Source organism: Armigeres subalbatus, chromosome 2 (assembly GCF_024139115.2).
Source record: "Armigeres subalbatus isolate Guangzhou_Male chromosome 2, GZ_Asu_2, whole genome shotgun sequence".
Classification (NCBI taxonomy): domain Eukaryota; kingdom Metazoa; phylum Arthropoda; class Insecta; order Diptera; family Culicidae; genus Armigeres; species Armigeres subalbatus.
Genome location: NC_085140.1, coordinates 82,424,408 through 82,440,852, shown reverse-complemented (window position 1 = coordinate 82,440,852; position 16,445 = coordinate 82,424,408). Strand labels below are relative to the sequence as shown.

The 16,445-nt window shown below is 41.7% G+C and overlaps 1 protein-coding gene and 1 non-coding gene across 4 annotated transcripts in view; both read right to left on the bottom strand.

Annotated features, from left to right (window-relative positions):
- The window catches only part of LOC134209513 (bifunctional heparan sulfate N-deacetylase/N-sulfotransferase), a 612,835-nt gene that overhangs the window by 412,497 nt on the left and 183,893 nt on the right, over nt 1-16,445 (bottom strand). The gene's annotated exons all lie outside the window — the stretch shown is intronic.
- Nucleotides 8,313-8,387, bottom strand: Trnaa-ggc (transfer RNA alanine (anticodon GGC)). The gene has a single exon. It is a non-coding gene; the product is annotated as a tRNA-Ala (tRNA).

The following is a 16,445-nucleotide window of genomic DNA, read 5'->3' as shown; positions in this document are numbered from 1 at the left end:
TGATTCGGAACAGTTTTTGCCTCTCTTTAATCGTTGTTCGTTATCTATTGAGAGCAATTTCTGCAAACTCTGATCGTGAAGATGTTACCATATTTCCGGTATATCGGACTATCGATATCCAACATTTTAGCATCGATATTTTTCCTTCAATATATCGGTCATATCGATATCGCTATATCGAAGCAGGAAAAGGAAACCAAAAGTAACAATAACATTTTTTTGCCAGACTCAGGCGTGTATAAAACTTTACGGAGCCACGATTCTTTATTATATCTACAATCGAAATAATTTTATTTTTTACTGTTAGAAAGGGGGAAAGGGGTACTTGTACTTGTACTTGTAGTGACTCGAGGTTTGGTTTACAATGTTGGAGAATGGATGGGGCTTAGAATTTTGGGTCAGGGAATTTTAGCTGCTCAACCGGACCTTTGGTGTTAGGGACGGTGTGCCGTGGCATCGTGCTCGAGGTATGGTTGGACTGGGAGCATCCTCCGGATGGGATTCTCCGAAAGTCCGAAAGTTTATTTAGCAATTCCACAGTTTTCTAATCCAAGTTCCAATTTTTGCATTCATCTATATCATGAGACTAACACGCTGATACTCTTATGCGATGCAATATTGGAAGCCGCACGTTGACATGGGCTACCTAATATAATTACCAAATGGATTAACCAGATGCTTAAAAACCAAGATCTCTACTCGACATTACGTCAAGCAACGAATAGGAAATTAAGTGTCTGCGGATGCTCTCAAGGGAATCTCGTTGCAGATACGCTATTGAGGTTACTTAATAATGGCGGTTTTCCTACCTATGGATTTGCCGACGACTATCTAACATTGATAGTGGGTTTGTGGATTACTACCTTATTCGACCTGATGCAAAACGCTCTTCAGGTAGTTGAAAGTTGGTGTCGCCAATATGTCCTTTCGGTCGATCCGAATAAAACATCTATTGTTCTTTTCACGGAAAAACGTGACCCTAATGGTATTCGTCCATTACATCTTTTTGGTTCTGAAATCAATATAACAGATCAAGTACAGTATGTGGGTCTAATTTTGGATTCAAAGCTTTCCTGGACTCCTAACATTAAGTTCAGAATCAAAAAGGCGTGTATGGCTTTCGGCCAATGCCGACGAACCGATGGGTTTACATAACAGTTGTACGACCAATTTTGGCTTATGGATGTCTTGTGTGGTGGCAAAAGGGGGAAGTGGGGACAATTCAGTCTAAATTAGGCCATCTTCAAAGGATGTGCCTAATGGCAATGGCTGGTGCGTTCTCTTCACCTCCCACGGCTGATCTCGATGTTCTCTTCGACGTGGCCCCACTACCCATACATTTCAAAAAAGGAGCATTTTCTTGTACTTACTGACTATGGGTACTCGGTTTTATGGAAGAGAATCCTGTAAACCGCAGTTCTACACACACTTCGTTGTTACCGCTTATGGTTAATTGGGACAAAATTTTCCTTGCTTCCATCTCACACACGTTAGTAGTTTCCTTATAGGGCATTTTCAACACAATTCTCCTCGCGGGATGAGTGGACATCTGGCTATTTGGAGAGAAGTATGTCGGACAGTCGGGGGCCCTCCTTAGCCGTGCGGTAAGACGCGCGGCTACAAAGCAAGACCATGCTGAGGGTGGCTGGGTTCGATTCCCGGTGCCGGTCTAGGCAATTTTCGGATTGGAAATTGTCTCCACTTCCCTGGGCATAAAAGTATCATCGTGTTAGCCTCATGATATACGAATGCAAAAATGGTAACCTGGCTTAGAAACCTCGCAGTTAATAACTGTGGAAGTGCTTAATGAACACTAAGCTGCGAGGCGGCTCGTCCCAGTGTGGGGATGTAATGCCAATAAGAAGAAGATGTCGGACAGCATTATTTGTTACACTGACGGCTCCCTCCTCGAAGGTAGAGCAAGTGCAGGTGTCTACTCGCGTGAGCTAAGATTGGAACAGTCCCACTCACTGGGTAGACACTGCACTGTCTTTCAAGCAGAAATATTTGCCATCATGTGTGGAGTGCAATCTGCACTGCAGCAACGCATTATGAGCAAAGTAATATACTTTTGTTCAGATAGCCAAGCAGCTATTAAAGCTCTCGCCTCGGCCAACTCAAGGTCGAAGTTAGTAATCGCCAAGGATGTTAACGATCATTCAGTAATTTGCGTTCGATCATTTAGTCGTTTGTCAATAACTCATTCCAGAAGCTGAATTTCAAAATGTGTTGTATGGTGGACTTCTAGTGCGAAGGTTTTTCTACAACTCTGCCTAATGGTTCGTGGTTTGAATTCCTTTAGTAACGGAGTTATAGTTATAGTTTCATTAACTTAGACTAAATGATAACAAAATTCCAATCATTTAGTTTAAGCTACTGCAACTAGCGCTCTACCTCCGTTATTAGTTGAATTCTAATAACGAACCATTAGGCAAAGTTGTAGAAAAACCTTCGCACTAGAAGTCCACCATACAACATATTTTGAAATTAAGCTTCTGGAATGTGTTATTGACAAACTACTAAATGATCGAACGCAAATTACTGAATGATCGTTAACATCCTTGGTAATCGCATGTCTTACTCAAATTGAGGAACTGAATTCAGTTAATACTTTACACCTTATATGGGTACCTGGCCATTCTTCCATAGCTGGAAACGAATTGGCTGATGAGTTAGCTCGTAATGAAGCATCACATAAATTTATTGGTCCTGAGCAAACTATTCCAATATCCAAGTGTTGGGTGAAGCTTTTGATCAACTCTTGGGCTGTCACTCAGCACAAATGGCATTGGAGTAGTCTGGTTTCATGTCATCAAACAAAATTGTACATCCGGGAGTCATCTCCGGTAGTAGCAAGCTATTGGTGAACGTGCTCCCTGGAGCCGACGTTTCGATACTTTATATGGTTGGACTGGGAGCATCCTCCGGATGGTCCGAGCTACATAGGTCTACGGAACATGAAAGCAGAGACAGAACAAAAAAAAAAGCTTTGGAAAAAGAAGAAAAAAAACAAAGTATTAGACTTTGATGTCAGAAACGCAAAGGAAACGCAAAGGCATCCCCCATTGGAACATTTCCGCCTCGCAGCTTAGTGTTCATTCAGCACTTCCACAGTTTTCTAAGCCAAGTTTCTATTTTTGCATTCATATATATCATGAGACAAACACGCTGGTACTCTTATGCGCAGGGAAGTCGAGACAACCCGAGTAGAAGAAAATAGCTCAATAATATCAAATGTTGATAAAATAGCAAAAGAGATATGGACATGATTGATATAAGAGATAAAAAATCAGACGACAATATCAATATTTTGCACTAAAATATCATAAGGAGATCAAGTTATGCTATTTGTAATAAGTGATCAATATCATGTGCCATTGCTTTGTTCTTATCCATAGCATATTTTGATATTTAAATGATATTTCGGTGCAAATTTTTGATATAGTTGCCTGTTATTTTATCTCTTATATTAATCAAGTCCATATCATGTTTTGTTATTCTGTTCATGGCTACTACCCGGGAATGCGCAAACGAAAATTGCCTAAACCAGCACCAAAAATCGAACCCAGCCACCCTCAGCATGGTCTTGCTTTATAGCCGCGCGTCTTACCGTTAAGCTAAGGAGGGTCCTAATAGACTACACCACGATCTCCCAAAACACCTCATATTCCCCTGAAGGTATGTTTACCTCGGGCCACAATCCAATATCCAATAATTGCTCTCTGGAGGCGTCATTTTTCGAACAGTGCCAAACTACGTGATCAATGTCATCGTAATCGGTTCCATTCCTGCATAAGCAAAAAAGGTTTATTCTGAAGAGATGTGCGTTTAGTAAGTAGTGATGGGACATGAGCTTCGACATCACGCGAATGAAGCCTGGACTTAATTCGTTACTTCTGAACCACGCTCGCCCAGAAACTTTAGGAATTATGGAAAATAACCACCGTCCAAGTTCGTTATGTGTCCAATTTTCTTGCCAACTCTGAAAAGTACTCTGATGGTCTAATGGGAAAAACTCGTTGTTCGAGATTTGTCTATCATAAACCTCACCTACCTGTGCGTCCACCTTTGCTAGCGAGTCCGCCTTCTCTTTGCCGTAGATTGAGCAGTGGTATGGGACCCAAACAATTGTAATCTTGAATGATCTTTCGACCAAAACAAGCATCTGCTCTATTATTTTTGTAAGAAAGTAAGAGGTGTGCTTAACAGGTTTCATCGACCGGAGTGCCTCGATAGAACTAAGGTGGAAGGGCCGTTTGGCCGAATACCGTTCGGCCGAATGCCATTTGACCGAAGGCCACTAGGCCGAAATTGTTTGTCCGAATATACCATATGGCCGAACAGACCATTAGGCCGAAAGGGTCATTTGGCCGAAAAGGTCATTTGGCAAAATAGGTTTGACGCTTCACTACTCACTTCTCACTGCTCACTGTAAAAAGTGAGTAGTGCGAATTGAGAAGTGAGACGTCTCTCTACTCACTTTCCACAGTGAGAAGTGAGACGTCTCATTACTCGCTTCTCACTTTTTACAGTGAGCAGTGAGAAATGAGAAGTAAGTAGTGAGACGTCTCATTTCTCGTTTTTCAAATGACATGTTTGGTCAAATGTCCTATTCGGCCGAATGTCCTATTCATCCAAATGTCCTTTTCGGCCTCATGTCCTATTCAGTTGAATGTCCAATTCAGCCAAATGACCTATTCGGCCGGATGACCCGTTATGCCAAATGACTTTCGGCTAGATGGGTTTCACCCAAATAGTTTGATCGGTCTACTGGCATTCGGCCAAATGGCTTTCGGCCAAACGACCATTCCCCGCTGCCAGCTCAGCAACCTAAACCGAACACGGTTCCTGAAGTACTCGTGAGGTGGTTCAATTCACATTGAAAACACCGAAGCCAGTGAAACCTTTCATGCGAGAACAATCAGTGAAATATCTGTTGTTGCAATTGAAATGTTCATACTTTTCGAAAAAAGGGGGGTAATAGTTATTTGGCGAAGATGATCTAGTATTCCTTAAATAGCATGTTTCATGGAGAGATTGTATCCAATTGAGGAACTGTCGTTGGTGACTCGATATGGATTATAACACGGAAGAAAAAGATCTCAAGAAATGTAGTTGAGGAATCTAGACCGACTGATCAGTTTAAGCATATTACACAGCTCAGCAAGATTTTGTCCTCAACACCAAATAATGTGTCCCTAGTAGATTTTGGCTCGCTGAATCCGAATCAGCTTTGCTCTAACACGTCGAGATTTTGAGATATACCTCAATAAATGTCGTAAAATCAATGATTTTGAGCATTTTGGGACAACCATCGTTAACCCTATAAAAAGAATTACTAGTCAATCAAGGTCCAAAATGGATCACAAACATCTAATCTTTCGAAATGTGCGTTGCGTTGCGTTGCGTTGTAACGGAGTATTTCGTAGATTGCATACTGATAGCTGTCATGTATAATCTTTAACTTTCTTACCCCAACTGCTTATGGATTACTATTTGGGAATTAATAGCAACCCAATTGGAGGTCCAAAATGATAAAGCATGAAAACTACCATTGCCGGCCACGCCCATCTTCTCCGTTACTAGGAAAGGAAGGAAATGATGATATGACATCTACTTAGTGAGAGGCCAGCGACTCACCGACGCCCTCATAGATGTCAAGGAGTTGGATGGTTGGTAGGAATTTAGTTTTGGAATATCATCATAAGCAAATGATATGATAAGTTTATTCAAACGTTGGGAGTGACCATGCTAAGAAATTTATGTCACTCCGTTTTCCTAGATGTTTAACTTCCTGGGATGGGACAAGGTATTAGACTTGCCCTGGCTAATAAGCCTAGGTTTAAGCGCCATTACTCGCTCTCTGAAACGAGAAGAGAAGAATCATATATGGAAAACCCCTCCCCGCATGTGCTAATGTTAAATTCAAATGTTTTGTTTTCCTCAACAGCTGACCTAAAATTGTATTCAAATGATTTTTTTTACATTTCCCCGTTAAGTTCACCAACTGTTTATATATACAAACCTTGCGGATCCCAGAACGAATCGATTAAGAATAAAATCTTGCAAATCGGTCAACCTGTTCGCGAGTCAAATCGTCAGGAAGGAAACCTCAACTCATTTTTATTATATAGAATACCAAATATTATTGATTAAAAGATGATAACTGAAATAACCAAATATTTAGTTTATCGTTTTAAATAAAAATTGATGAATATAAAAATACACACGTTGAAAATAACGAGAAGGTATAGTCGAATACAGTTGACAGGATATTATTCAAATAGAAGTGCATTGTAAATTGTGAATAGTATGACGAAGAGGATATGTGAGGATATGAAGACCAATAACGATCAATAAACAGTGTGCTAAATCTCGAAAAATTTGCCACACAAAGGGTGAGTTCAACAAAATGAGTAGCTTCCACGTGACGTACCTAAAAGATTCATAAGTAACTTATATAAGAAATTCGTTACTTATCTTATTATTTAGTCTTGTGCCAGCATCTTTCCCTTGATCCTCACAAAGCAATCGGCAGGTAACAGCCGGAGAGAAGTCCGGTGGAGTAAGTGAATTTAATTGAATATCCACTGTCGGACAGAAGCATAATTCAACTATCCCATTTTCACATGTTCATCCTTGATCCGAACCGAATCCTCTTCCCAGATCGCGAAAATTGCAGCTCTTAAGTTATCTTTTTTCTTGGGTTTCTTGAGATTGGTAGTTATTAAGCTAAGATATTTTCTTGAAAACTTTGACACTTCCACACAAACTCAATACAAGGATGCAGTAATACTTCTTTCATTATCCCTTCTGTTCACCACACTTCAAAGACTTTAGTTTATAAAATACTAATTATGTTAACATCCGCACAAATCCGCCAGCCGAATCGTAAAGAAAAATGACATAAATTTCGACGCAGGAAAAAAAAGCACGACCACTCGCGAGTCGTGTTTTATGCAAAATATGTTTTATGCAAGCCACTTCCGAAGACTTATATACAAACCTGGTTATTTTCTGTGAACGGTTTTGAGAGGAAAGTAACAAGAATTCAATATTATGGTTTGTCTAAGCAAAAAAAATAATATGTTTTCATTGAAGTAAGTTCTATTGAATGTAAATATGATATTGTATTTCCTCTGGCGCGATAAATTTCAATAATTGCTCAAGTGATATGGTGTATTTACTGTCAATTGAAGCTCCTTTATCATGTTCATTCGAATAAAGCAAATACGCGGCTCTATACCTATATTTTGATTATTCCTGCTATTTATGATTCCTATATTCCTATGGTAGAAATTTGGGCGGAAAACTATCAATTAGCAAAATCAATCAACGAATCGATAAGTTGCATTCGATCGTTCTTGTGTATGATTGCATACAAGCTGAAGCGACATTGACGGCTACGCAACAGAAACCGGAAAACGTCAACAACCTAATCGTGCGTGGGGGACTTTTCATTTTATTCGCGTTGAAAATGCTGCGGGGATGTTGCAATAATCCCAATGCAATTTCTTCTATCTATGGCCAGCTTATAACAGTGAAACGGGAAACATGTTACAGTTACCCGAGCATATGGTTGGATGATCCGCCAATTGATGTGATCAGATCAGATGTGCTTATACCATTTCGGATATTGATTGACCTAAAATAATGTTTATATACTACATGAAAGTCTTTCGAAAAATGCTAATTTCTTCAAATAAGCGGTATTAATCTAGCTATATCTCAAAATTTGGACGTGTTGGAGCATATCTGAGGACAGTTTCGAATTCAGCGAACCAAAATCTACTGAAGACACATCAATTGGTTCTGAGGACCCGCAAAATGTTAAATTTTGTTCCCCTGTGTTATCGAAGACCAATAACATTTAATTTTGTGAAAGAAAGTACTTCGAATGATAAAAGAAATATGCAATCCTAACCAGAGTAAGGATCTGAAATGCCGTATTTTCAATAGAAAAGATACTTTTTCTCGGAAGCACGGATGATATAGAATGAGGTGTGCACAGACAGTTTTGGCAATTCTACGCCGCTAAAAATGTGTCATAACCGAGCCAGTATACAAATTCTGTCCCAATGTTGATCCTTAACTTCTCATCCCAATTCAGTTGATCTTTCCCGTCAAAAACATCATCCCATTTCAGTTAATGCTTTGACTTCATTCAAGTGGATTTACCCAAAGAACACATATTTTTCAGGCCTCTGTTGGTTCAAATTGTTCTGAAAACTCAGGAGTGAATATGCACGTTATACGGAAGAAATGTATTGGAGGAAAAAGGAAAAACGGAAAATGTATTGGAGGTAACCACTTTCTTTCGATGGGACTCGAACCCACGACCGTCAGTACGCCAGACTGCTGCTTTCAACCAACTAAGCTACGAAGGATCATCGGCCTTCGCAATTTAGCGAAAACTGAATGAGCCCGAGATTTCCAAATCGGACGCATAGTCGAAGTACTTACAGTTCATTTCCCAAATCAAAGCTTCCACATGTGTGTACACATTCACACACAGTGAGCGTGAGTATTTATAATGTCTGGCGGCTACACACATTCTTCATCAACAAATGCATGATCAAGTAGAGTGTGCGCTTTGCCAGAAGGTCGTCAAGCACAGACCCGACCGCGTTGCGTAGGTAAGAGCACGCAACTCAAGTCCAATTCAATCAAAGTTAATTGTCTATTTTCCGAGTATTGGACCACCCGACTTGGACATTAATTTACTATGTTCTGAGTTTTCAGATATTTTCCACGGCTATTAGGTGTAATTTTTTGTAAACATTTTATATAATAAATTCTATAATTTCACTTTGTATGCGTTACGCAGGCGTGTTACGTATCAACCTATAAATAAATCTCCTAAATTATGAAATAAAATGCATGGTATTTGAAACAAATTCACTTTAATATTGAAAATATAATTATAACAAATGATTTGATATGAAAATATGCCTATTATTCTGATTTGTTTCAAAGAAACAATTGATCTTAATTGAGGAACAGATAGAAGCATGTGCCAAATTTTGATGATACTCATATGCTCAGGGAAGACAAGACAATTTCCAACCCGAATATTTCCTAGGACTATAACAGCCACCCTCAGCATATGCTAAGGATGGTCTTTCCTGCTCACATATTCTGGTTAATTTTCGTGGAAGACATATAAATTATAAACCAAGCAATAATACGAAGTGGTTCTAAAAGCTCACTAAACCTATCATCTAAGAAAAAACACCAAATTCCATGAACCAATTCACCTTCTCTCTGAATAACACCAATATCGGCTTAATAATGTACGAAAACTGACGGCACTGCCGTCCAGCCTCTTCCGCACATCGGTCGCCGAGTGGAAACTTTATCTTCTCAGTCCATTTTGCGCCTGACGTTATAAGAGCCTGATTCGATCTTTCGAGCTTTGACTTTTAGACTGTTGCACTTGCAGCATAATTGGGAACATTTCTGGAACTTCGAACACGATGGAAGCTTAAAACATAATTTTTAAGTATCCTATTATTTCAATACTTGCCGTCGAGAGGGAACGGAAACGGAAGGACCCATCCGAGCGGGCAAGGATTATTTTTCATAGTTTCATAAATAATTCTAATTAGAGTGAAAGTTTTCCACAGCGATGTGAAACGACGACGACGACGACGACTACGTGGCCGTCCATCGTCGTTCTCGCGTGACGCCGATCGATACGTTCGATGGCGGATGATAGTTGACGGAAATTGTGGGCTTCCTCTCTTGGTGTAGCAAAAGAAGCTTGATAGGACCGAGGACGGTTAATTATTATCGTTTAATGGGATTGCCACTAGCAAAGCGCATTGGAGTCAGCGGAAAACATTGTTACGAAGGGGTTCTGAAGAGAAAAAGTCAGCGTAGTACTTATTGTTATCAGACCGATGGAACAAAATGTACCTCAAACTTGTACAATGGAATTATTCATACACAACGAATCAATCATAAGGTTAATAATAGCATAGAGTTTATTTTTCAAGTAGTAGCAGTAGTTTGAAATGCAATTCCAGTTCATTAGAATCAATCTTCAACAACATCTAAACCACTTTGAAATTCAATTATGTTACCTGCAATCAATCGTAAAATTAACTGATTAGTATCAGTCGAGACAGAAGTGAATGAAAATGATATATTCAACGAAAATCCATCCATCAATTTACACAAACAAACAGCGTAAACCACATTATCACGTTCGATTGTCATCGTTGGACGTCATTTCCAATATCCGACCGTTTCCCAGTCCTAACTTCCATTTCGCAGAGCATACCCTTCGGCCTCGTCAGCGTGATTCCCAGGTAGAATCGATGGGTGCTCTCATCTTGACACGGATTGGAAAACGGATAATGCAATCACCTCTTCGGAGGAGTGCTCTTCAGGCACCACCGTATCACCACACGAGCACGTCATCATCATTGATACCAGACGTTTGAAAAAAAAGTACATTAATCCTCCTAAAAGTGATATGGAAGAATGACAGAAAGTATCTTATTTTTTTAATAAAAACTTAGTATAAGTATTTTGATCAGCTTGGTAATAATATTCAAAATTTGTAATAAATAAATTTTAAACTGATCTTAAAGCTTTTCAAAACATCTAGGTGTACGAGAAAGGTGAGATGGAAAGTGACAAAGATAACTAAGGAACAAAAAAGTATGAATCCCATGCTACGTGACAAATCTGTTGGATCGAATTCGCAACGCGCACGACTCACCACACATCATCCGCAGTTTGATTCTGATTCTTTGATATTGGAAATCCGATTTAAAAAGAATGACTGTTGGGTAACGAAGTCCTTGACTGGACGACATCAGAGATCAAAAAGCGAGACCATGATAAAGGGGGATGTACTGCAAGACAAGCTTTTTGATACTTAATAGAATTAGTCATGGATTTGAATTAGAATATTATAAGAATGAACTTTAGGCTTCTTCTCAACTGTAAGAACAAATTCGTTGTAGTATTTCACTCTGAATTCAATTTGAAAATAAAAGAAATCTCTGCCTTGAAATTCTAATAGAAATGTGAAAAATATGATTTTTTATAGGGCTTAGAAATTTTTCAACTGAAGCCGATAAAAAATGAATATGCATTATGCACCATCTTCACCTGTACTCTGACGACGTACTGTCAGCCGCTAGGGGAATCATAAACTGCAAATATCTGCCGAAAGCAAGACTCCATTGTCAGTACAACAGAAATGCCAAAAGGACGTTCCTTTTCCCAATAAAAATCTCCTGGTTTCAGGTGGTACGCTATTATTGCTGTTGTCGTCAACGTACTTCCCCCCCACACACACACTTTCCGTTGGAAAAGCAGCAAAATCTGAGCAGTCGTCGCTCGGCGGGCAGCATACCTACCTACCCTGCCAGAGTGTTGTCATCCTCGTCAGAGCCAACCGAACCGTGAGATTGGGGATGTGAAAATGCTCCCAAAGAATGCTACCGATGATGATGCTGCTCTTGAAGCTTTGCGCACTGAAAGAGGTGTGAAAAGACACTTGGGACAATTGTCACCGTCCGTCCGTGCAAGGAAAGTGAGCATTCGATGTCGTTGTCGTCGTCTTGAGTGAATGAGGTGGACAAGTGGAAGTCAGAATCTTTAAAATTAAGCGCACAATTGTGCATCGACTTCGCAACAGTTGGAACGTCGGAAAATTTGCAGCATCTGGTTTATATGGTGTTATACAGTAAGAGAAATATTACCACAAATGTGAGAAATATCACTATCATGGGTACTGTTATCTGTTTTTCCTTTTTATATTTTCCGTCGACCTGTTTCATTACGTGTAACACTCACCGACTCCAAGAAGACAACTTCCACACCTGGACTCTACTTACCGTGGGCCAGTATCAACGGTCTCACTACCTATCCAAGGGAAGGCGTGATCAAATAATTTTCGTCTTCGAAAATGCCAACAACGCAGGCTGGGTCGAATTTAGATCCACTGAGGTAAGATGCAGGCACGCGCATTATTTAACCACCAGCTTCCTCTTCATTGACATTACATCCCCCACTGGGACATTGCCGCCTCGCAGCTTAGTGTTCATTAAGCGCTTCCACAGTTATTAACTGCGAGCTTTCTTTGGCAATCCTACTTCTTTGCTCGCAAGGCTACTTCAAACCCAATCTCCAAACCGAAAATTGCCTAGATCGGCATCGGAAATCGAACACAGCCAGCCTCAGCATCGTCTTGCTTTGTAGCAGCGCATCTTACCGCACGGCTAAGGAGGGCCCTAACCACCAGCATCGTACCTGTATTTCTAATTTTTTTTTTGCGATCATTTATACACGTTTTAAATATTTTCTCTAGGCCTAGCTTGGCCTGTTTTTTTTTTGCTTTTATGCAAACCTTTTTGAAATAAGGCAAACATAAAAATTGAATGCTATCATTTCTATACGTAAATTTTATATATTTTATATTTATAAAACTGTACTCTAGGGCAGCGGTTCTCAACCTTTTTCTTGAGAGGTACCCCTTCAAACTTTTGCATTAATTGCGGTACCCCCTCTTGAAAGTAGGCTTCCGCAGCTCTTGATAAGAGGCTTCTTGTAGAGAGGCTTTCGAGTCTCCTGAATGGCGGATTTGAGTCACAGGAGGATTACTTTACATCTTGAAAGGACGCTTCCGAGCCTATTGAAAGAAGAATTCCGAGCTTCTTGAAGGGAGGCTTCCGAACCTCTTGAAAGGAGCTTCTTAATCTATGAAAATAAGGTTTTGAGCATCTTGAAAGGAGGTTTCTGAGACTCTTGAAAATAGGCTTCCGAGCCTCTTGAAAGGAGGCTTCCGAGCCTTTTGAAAGGAGGCTTCCGAGCCGCTTGAAAGGAGGCTTCCGAGCCGCTTGAAAGGAGGCTTCCGAGCCGCTTGAAAGGAGGCTTCCGAGCCTCTTGAAAGGAGGCTTCCGAGCCTCTTGGAAGGAGGCTTCCGAGCCTCTTGAAAGGAGGCTTCCGGGCCTCTTGAAAGGAGGCTTCCGGGCCTCTTGAAAGGAGGCTTCCGGGCCTCTTGAAAGGAGGCTTCCGGGCCTCTTGAAAGGAGGCTTCCGGGCCTCTTGAAAGGAGGCTTCCGGGCCTCTTGAAAGGAGGCTTCCGGGCCTCTTGAAAGGAGGCTTCCGGGCCTCTTGAAAGGAGGCTTCCGGGCCTCTTGAAAGGAGGCTTCCGGGCCTCTTGAAAGGAGGCTTCCGGGCCTCTTGAAAGGAGGCTTCCTTCTTCTTCTTCCTTCTTATTGGCATTACATCCCCACACTGGGACAGAGCCGCCTCGCAGCTTAGTGTTCATTAAGCACTTCCACAGTTATTAACTGCGAGGTTTCTAAGCCAAGTTACCATTTTTGCATTCGTATATCATAAGGCTAACACGATGATACTTTTATGCCCAGATAATTTCCAATCCGAAAATTGCCTAGACCGGCACCGGGAATCGAACCCAGCCACCCTCAGCATGGTCTTGCTTTGTAGCCGCGCGTCTTACCGCACGACTAAAAAGGCCTCTTGAAAGGAGGCTTCCGAGCCTCTTGAAAGGAGGCTTCCGAGCCTCTTTAAAGGAAGCTTCCGAGCCTCTTGGTAGGAGGCTTCCGAGCCTCTTGAAAGGAAGCTTTCGAGCCTCTTGAAAGGAGGTTTCCCGAGACTCTTGAAAGGAGGTTTCCGAGACTCTTGAAAGGAGGTTTCCGAGCCTCTTGAAAGGAGATTTCCGAGCCTCTTGAGAGGAGGCTTCCGAGCCTCTTGAGAGGAGGCTTCCGAGCCTCTTGAGAGGAGGCTTCCGAGCCTCTTGAGAGGAGGCTTCCGAGTCTCTTGGAAGGAGGCTTCCGAACCTCTTGAAAGGAGGCTTCGAGCCTCTTGAGAGGAGGCTTCCGAGCCTCTTGAGAGGAGGCTTCTGAGGCCTCTTGAGAGGAGGCTTGAGGCCTCTTGAGAGGAGGCTTCCAGGCCTCTTGAGAGGAGGCTCTTGAGCCTCTTGAAAGGAGGCTTCCGAGCCTCTTGAAAGGAGGCTTCCAAGCCTCTAAAGGAGGCCTGAGCCTCTAAAGGAGGCTTCTGAGCCTCTAAAGGAGGCCTGAGCCTCTTGAAAGGAGGCCTGAGCCTCTTGAAAGGAGGTTTCAGGCCTCTTGAAAGGAGATTTCCGAGCTTCTTGAGAGGAGGCTTCTGAGCCTCTTGAGAGGAGGCTTCCGAGCTTCTTGAGAGGAGGCTTCCGAGCTTCTTGAGAGGAGGCTTCCGAGCCTCTTGAGAGGAGGCTTCCAAGCCTCTTGAGAGGAGGCTTCCGAGCCTCTTGAGAGGAGGCTTCCGAGCCTCTTGAGAGGAGGCTTCCGAGCCTCTTGAGAGGAGGCTTCCGAGCCTCTTGAGAGGAGGCTTCCGAGCCTCTTGAGAGGAGGCTTCCGAGCCTCTTGAGAGGAGGCTTCCGAGTCTCTTGGAAGGAGGCTTCCGAGCCTCTTGAAAGGAGGCTTCCGGGCCCCTTGAAAGGAGGCTTCCTTCTTCTTCCTTCCTTCTTATTGGCATTACATCCCCACACTGGGACAGAGCCGCCTCGCAGCTTAGTGTTCATTAAGCACTTCCACAGTTATTAACTGCGAGGTTTCTAAGCCAAGTTACCATTTTTGCATTCGTATATCATGAGGCTAACACGATGATACTTTTATGCCCAGGGAAGTCGAAATAATTTTCAATCCGAAAATTGCCTAGATCGGCACCGGGAATCGAACCCAGCCACCCTCAGCATGGTCTTGCTTTGTAGCCGCGCGTCTTACCGCACGACTAAGGAGGGCCCCCTAAGGAGGCCTCTTGAAAGGAGGCTTCCGAGCCTCTTGAAAGGAGGCTTCCGTGCCTCTTGGAAGGAAGCTTCCGAGCCTCTTGAAAGGAGGCTTCCGAGCCTCTTGAAAGGAAGCTTTCGAGCCTCTTGAAAGGAGGCTTCCGAGCCTCTTGAAAGGAGGTTTCCGAGACTCTTGAAAGGAGGCTTCCGAGCCTCTTGAAAGAAGATTTCCGAGCCTCTTGAAAGAAGATTTCCGAGCATCTTGAGAGGAGGCTTCCGAGCCTCTTGAGAGGAGGCTTCCGAGCCTCTTGAGAGGAGGCTTCCAAGCGTCTTGAAAGGAGGCTTCCGAGCCTCTTGAAAGGAGGCTTCCGAGCCTCTTGAAAGGCGGCTTCCGAGCCTCTTGAAAGGAGGCTTCCGAGCCTCTTGAGAGGAGGCGCCCACGCCTCTTCAAAGGTGGCTTCTGAGCCTCTTGAAAGGAGGCTTCTGAGCCTCTTGAAAGGAGGCTTCTGAGCCTCTTGAAAGGAGGCTTCCGAGCCTCTTGAAAGGAAGCTTCCGAGCCTCTTGAAAGGAGGCTTCCGAGCCTCTTGAAAGGAGGCTTCCGAGCCTCTTGAAAGGAGGCTTCCGAGCCTCTTGAAAGGAAAAGAGAAATGTTTATATTTAAAACAGAACCGAATAAAAATTGGAATTCATAATATAAAAAATAGTTTTTACTTGAGCCAACTTTAGCAGCGAAATTTTCATATGAACAATTGTACTGCAAAATAAAAATGCATAAAAGTTATTTCATTTCTCTCCAAAAGCGATACAAAACAATCAAGCCGCTATTTACTGTTTACGCTGACACACGATAATCCTCATCACATGTTCTCTGCAAAAACGTAAAGTCCTGGCTTTTTTCTTCATTTATTTTTTTTCTTTTATTTGAGAGACTTTCGTCCAGTACTAGCTCGTCTCTAAATCCTTGTTTTCAGCACAAGATCACACAGAAATCATGCAACACAAATGAATAAGTCGAATTACACATGATTTGGTTTGAATCCTGCATGAGTTTTGAGATTTTCAGATTTTATGAACATTGTGACTTTTTTTTATTTTGGCTGATATTTTTAATTGAAATACAGATAATGTAATGGATTTCAAATTTCAATCAAATTATGTTGATATTTTTAGTAGCTATGCTTATTGTTTGATTATTTCAGTCTAGCTATTTCAGGAAACTCTCAGGAAACTTCGCTGTACAAATGTGAACATATAGGGGGAATGACGGCTTTGGCAGGTTTTGTTCTATTATTGGCAGGGGGTTTTTTATGACTGACTAGGCTCAAATTTGGCCTGAACATTCTTTGCATATCAAAGAATATTGTGGCCAAATTTCATAAAATTTGGTCGACAAAAACCCCCTGCCAATAATAGAACAAAACCTGCCAAAGCCGTCTTTCCCCCTATTTCAATCAGAAACTTATTCCACATTGCAAAATTTTTGGCAGTAATTGTAAACAAGACTTTGTGGTTTGGTATGAAGGATAATTTTCTAAAATCGTACCAAAAATGTTCTTTGGTCAAAGTGAGAAACGAACTTCTTGGTTAAATCTAAAATTATTATTTTATTCAAAACACTTTTCTACAACTCTGCCAAATGGTTCGTTGTTTGAATTCCACTAGAAACGGAGTTATAGCTATAGTTTCAGTAACTTAGA